This window comes from Pleurodeles waltl, unplaced genomic scaffold (assembly GCF_031143425.1).
Source record: "Pleurodeles waltl isolate 20211129_DDA unplaced genomic scaffold, aPleWal1.hap1.20221129 scaffold_70, whole genome shotgun sequence".
In the NCBI taxonomy this organism is placed as follows: domain Eukaryota; kingdom Metazoa; phylum Chordata; class Amphibia; order Caudata; family Salamandridae; genus Pleurodeles; species Pleurodeles waltl.
The window spans coordinates 670,873-676,799 of record NW_027150391.1 but is presented as its reverse complement, the minus strand read 5'-3'; the positions used below and the strand labels follow the sequence as shown (position 1 = coordinate 676,799).

The 5,927-nt window shown below is 46.0% G+C and overlaps 1 non-coding gene across 1 annotated transcript; it reads right to left on the bottom strand.

The window, feature by feature from the left end:
• Nucleotides 1-971: 971 nt before the first annotated feature.
• TRNAL-UAG (transfer RNA leucine (anticodon UAG)) lies at nucleotides 972-1,053 on the bottom strand. The gene has a single exon. It is a non-coding gene; the product is annotated as a tRNA-Leu (tRNA).
• Nucleotides 1,054-5,927: the final 4,874 nt, after the last annotated feature.

Sequence of the window (5,927 nt, the reverse complement as noted above, 5' to 3'; positions counted from 1 at the left end):
AAGTGCTTTAATCATGTGTTTAAGGACCCCTCTGTTTCTGTTCCCAACACCCTATCAGCCGCTTTCCTTGCCCCCACCTCCCCACCCGCCAGAGCTGAGCTGTGAGTGATTCAGTTTAAAGCGCTTTAATCATTTCTAGGCAGGTCCTGCTTTTTCCACCCCATGGCCCCCTTCCTTACCCTCCCATCCGCCTGTCACCCCGGACCTCCCCCACCCGAATCCTACACCTTGGCAGCAGTACCTTTGATGTGACTTCTTTTTTAATCTCTGAGAGAGCAGCAGAAATGGCTCCGTTGGGAAGGACTGAAGCTCCAAAGCTCCCTGGTTCGATCCCAGCAAGGACGCTGAATGACTGTTTGTTATTTATAATTTCCTCCGCGCTTCCCACATTTATTTTCCCGCTGTTTTTGCGTCGCCCCTCCTGCCCCTCCCTCTCCGCTTTCATTCTTCTTTCCACCCTCTATCCTTGTGTCCACCCTCCTTCCTCTCCTCAGCCCTTCCTCATCCCACCTGCGGACTCCTCCTCTTCATCAGCGCGCTGCTGGAACCTTTAATGCTCAGAACGGGGAGAAACACTTTTGTTCATTAACATATGCAGATTAGGCAGCAATTGATGCATCATTTTGCAAATACAAGACAAAAGCGTAATTAAGTGATAGAAAAAGAATACCCTGCAGTTAGACATTTAAAGAGATAGATTTATTTTGCTATGAGAACTAGCGTTTTTCCTTTCTAACTCACTGGCTGTATAAAACCTCCAGATATTTTTTCTTGCCACCTGAGCAGCAGTTTTTTCATTAATATGTATGATATACAGAATATATATAGCACACCTAGCTGCTCTTTATTAAGTGTCTAGATATTATTGAGACAGCCAGGAAGAGCAAAACACCTGGAAGGAGCATCGCGGGAATAGGGTTTCATTTCTAGTTTATAAATGGTTTGGTGATGAGTGAGAAAGAAAATACCACTGGCAGCGGTGGGATTCGAACCCGCGCCTCCTGAGAGACTGGAGCCTAAATCCAGCGCCTTAGACCGCTCGGCCACGCTACCACCTGATGTACACACTTCTGACACTTTATGTGTGGAAAGCGGAGGAACAAGAGCTGGGGAGCGAGGGGCGGGATCACTGGGTGCCTTGTTCTGAGTGATGTCTCCAATTCCGACAGGTTCAGAGGTGGGAAGACCCACAGGTCCCTCTCTGTGTTTTCCCAAGTGTCTGCTACTAGCAGCTCAAAGCGCAAGGCTCTCTCCGCCCAGGTGCTTCACTTAACCTGTATCCACGTCACTCCGTGAACTCTGAGCTTTTACAAGATGTCCCCAGGTGCTATTGTTTGCTGACCTATTTTATCACTGTGGGGTACACGCTTTTGTGAACAAATAAAAACCTCACGTCCCATCGGATCGCTGGATTCAGAGTCCAGAGTGCTAACCATTACACCATGGAACCGGCTGCGGTCCCCTTCCTGAGGGTCATTGCTGAGCAACATCAGACCCCCGGAAGTGCTGACTACAATCTCAGTCGGAGGGTGTCAGTCACTGCGCTTCTCTTAGAGTAATGTCCTAAATTCAGGGTTGTGATCCCTTCGTATTGGCAGAGAAATCATTTTCCTTTTCAGCCCCGAGGGGCGCAGCCCTCTCCAGCAGCCGGGCCCTTAAATCATCAACGCTAAAATGGCTTTAAAAGTTCACAAACCTCCTCGTGTGTTTTTTCTCAGTTGTGGCTACAACATAACCAACAAAGAACTGGTTTACGTGAAAGAAAACAAGCTATCATGGGATAAAAAAAAAACGGATTAATCTGTTTTGTGGAATGGGGGGGGGGGGGGAGAAATTCCTTGCAGCGAGAGCAAGGTATATGTAGTTTCAGTACAACGACGGCGGCCTGGCTCCTAGAAACAGGCCTCAAGGCGGCGCACCCGTCAGCACTTCTACGCTGCGCTTTTAACGGGAGTAGTGTGTGCCCCGTGGTTCAACTAGAGCCCCTTCCTCAGCTATTTGTGGAGAAGGGTCGACCCCATTCTGAGGGGTCTCGGTTTCCCATGAGGCAGAGGGCACTGCCCCTTTGGAGACCCCAGCATTGTGGTTTGCTTCTACAGAGAGCCTGTTGTGTTTACTAAACTCATCACAAGATGGGTGCGCGGCGTTTCCAGTGCTTAATTCGTAAATAAAAACGTGCCGGTGCCCAAAGCCCTCCTCTTAAACACGCGGCTGCTGCATTTAAATGTGCGAACACTGAATACTGTGGCAGCGTAATCCTGAAGCCATCTCGGGCCTCTTCAGTCCATTTACAGCCACTCCCTGCTCCTTCAGCTCACTCCTGCAGCTTTCTGTTTTCTCCCTTTGTGACGCTTTTTTGTTTTTCTCTTCCTCCATCTTTCCCATATGTGTCTTTTGCTCGCAGTAAATGACTGAGGCAGAAAATAAGTTCTGCCCTCAAAAATAACTGCTCAGCACCGGAAACAACAAGCACAAATTAAGCATTGGCTTTGTCCCAGGACACACATTCTTTATTCTTTGCACGAGGGTTTTTTTTTTTTTTTACCACCTGTCTTTGTTTCAAGGGAGAGTTCATGTTTTCACATTAGGGCTCTGTATGCACACTCACTGCACCAAGTACAGCCACAGAGCGCACAGAAGACGTGGAGGGACTCACGGAACCAGCTTAAAGGATGAGCCTTGAGCTTTGGTAATGAGAAAATGATTTTATCTCAAAGAGCATAGACCTTACTGACAACACAATGACTAGCCGAATCTTCTATAACTTCAGCTATGAGGGCTCCATGTATATGTCCTTACTGACACTTTATAAATATAAAAAACGATGAATTGCTAATATATCTAATACGCACTGATAAGTTTCTGCTCGCATTTGGGATCACAGAAGGCTTCACTCTGCTATCCCCATTAGAGGAACTAGAAAATAACTCACTCATAAATGCTGGGTCAGTTGGACTTCTGATTGGTGGCTTCAAAAAAGCCTGTTCCTCGTTTTGTATTCACTCTCATGATAACTCATAGACACCTGATAATTTTCCATGTCCAGAAGATAAGTCCCTTGAATGAAGTGAGATGTGAGTCTTTGTTGAAAAGAGAAGAGAATGTGCCAAAGGAAGGACTCTGAAAGTTAGTTCCCCTTGTCAGTCACTTTATGTGAGAATTTGCAGCCTGACTGTCCGTCCTGATTAATAGAGCTCTTCCGCTGAGCTGAGCAGATCACAAAAGCAGACTCATCCAAACGTCCATCAAATCTCTCCAGTTGAAAGACAAACCAGTCTACTGGGCCATCCAGTGCCCTGGCGTTGACCCCAGACCTAGAGTGGCACCCAACCCTTTAGAGCTGGCATCCGTGGTTTGATACCTTAGGAAATGTGACTACTTACAAGCCACTGAGATGCACACTTCAGAGATTCTGCTACTGCCACCTACTGGCGAAAGTAAGTTAGGCAGAGTCTTCATACGAAGAAAATGTAGTTTTCTTATTAACTCCAGTTCCGTTCGACGTATTTGTATGAAACTTTAAAAAAAAGTTCAACTACTTTGGTTTGCTGATTGCAAGTATTCAAGCAATCCATTAAGCGAGGAACAACAGAAACGAGCTGTCCCAAAAGTGGCAATTTGAACCCAATAGGATTTTTTGGTCTTCAACACAGAGCAAAAATGAATAAACAGAATTGCACTAAATTTAGCCTGAAGGTAGAACCTTATTCAAGGACTGCACTTGTTTGTTGGTTTGGTGTAAATCTGTTGAGTATTTTGAAAAATAACTATTAAAAAATATGTAAAGGTTGAGCATAATGAGGTCAAATTTTAAAGATACTTGGACCGGTAATTCGCAAAGACCTCTTGCAGATTACCAAAAGCTAGAAACTTTGGTGCCTGTGGCCCACCCCCATTGCACATAACAAAAACCAATAACAGCTGGGGTTGGACCCCAATGAAGGGTGGAGCGCAGAACCTGGCCAAAACCTGGAGACCAAGCTCTGCGCCCATCCCTGCGACATACAGCTATAGGCAGTGTATAGTGCATGTCAGATGCCCACCGAGGGTGGGGTGTGGCCATGTGCACCACCCCCACTGCTCATGGGTGGTGAGGGGCAGTGCCAGAGCTCATCAGGACCTGCACTCCACCCCTTCAGCGCACCACCAAAGGTCATGTAGAGTGGGGTTTGAACACTTGGGAAGGTGTAGTGCAGGGCCAGGCCTCTGGACAGCTCCTGCACTCTACCTCTGCTGATCACTGTCAGAGCCATAAGCAGCGGGGCAGACGCCTATGTTAGTCCTGCGGTACCTTCAAGATCCTCAAGCCTGGTACTGTAACACCAAGGCAACCTCACCGTAGGTAATTGGGGTATTAGTTGTGCAGGATGTGAGGTCTGTGCAAGTAATAGGTCCACAATTTCCCCTTACTGGGAGCCAAGCACCCCATTGTACTGCTTGAATATCTCAGGGTAGCGAATCACAGCAGTCCAAGGCCTGCTCAAGGGATGTGGCGTGGGGCTGGTAATCAGCGCTCGCTGGCACGCAACAATACCAATCAATAAATGATTGTCCAGTCTTTGCTTTTCCTTTAAAAAAGGAAACATAAACTTATCTCTCACACACGCATTGCTAAATATCATGCGTTAATTTACAAATATGTACATAAGGCAGACAGAAAGTACCTTAGATGACATTATGAAATCTCATTTAACCGCAAAAGGGTCATGACCCCCAAAATCACAATACCCCCCCACCTATACTAGATAACACATCATGATATAGGAGGGCATCATTATAAATAAAGTGGCCTATTAGCTCTATAAAGGGTCATCACATTACAAAAACAACAAACCACATGTTAAAACACCATCAATTTTTGAGAAAATGCAATAATCAATAATAAACATGGGTAAATTATGAATATTAATAAAGCATAGTGACCTTCATCAGTAATCACAGTCAATATAATTATATCAATAATACATTTCAAACTGAACATAGCAGGCGTCTGTGTGCTTTTTATATACTTTCAGGCCACATACAATGCATCCATACGAGCAGCCCCTAGAGGGCACAACTTCCTGGCCACATAATATGAAGCCATAGAAAGAGCCCCTAGAGGACGCTACATTCTATGTTTCTTCTTTATGTACCTTCAAGCCATATACAATTCAGCCATACATCCAATGACCCCGGTTCAGGATCCACCTTTCCTGGCAGTTCAGGCTGGACTGTTCCCATGAGGGGCAGGGTCAAGGCTGATTTGCATATGGCTGGGTCCAAACTGAGGTAGCATGTTGTGCACAATAACGATGGGCTGGCATGTGGCCCAAGTGATTATCAGTGAATAATAATCATTCATGCATTCCATCCATCACTTTTTTTGGATACTTTTTTGGGTCGGCCTAAGTGAGACAGCTATGCCCAGATGTGAGTCCAATACACACTGAGTCACTGGAACCAAGCCATACCAGACTTATGAGTCCATAACAAGGACAAAACCATTTCTAGGTTGCCCGTGTTTTGGGTTCGGAAGTACCTGGTCTGGCAGCTCAGGCTGGGCTACTTTCTCTGGATCAGAGTTGACACTGATTTGCATATGGCTGGATGCAAACTGAGGTGGCATGGTGTGACAAGTAACAATGGATTGGGGTGTGGCCCCAAGTGATTACCAATGGCTGAGGTAATTCATGTATTCCATCCATCAATTTCTGTATGCTTTTAGAAAGTTGGTATTTTCTTCTCCTAACCATTTGGCGCCTGCTTCCTGGTTTGCATGACTAGGTGTAGTTGGAAGTTGGCCTTTGTGCATATCTCCGATACAGCCACATCAAAAGAGGACTGGATGTTGACAGAATGGACCATGCTGACAGGATGAGCGCATGAGGTGAGCAGAGCACCACCTGCTCTTAAAAGGCACTGCCTCAGCACACGCAGAAAGAACT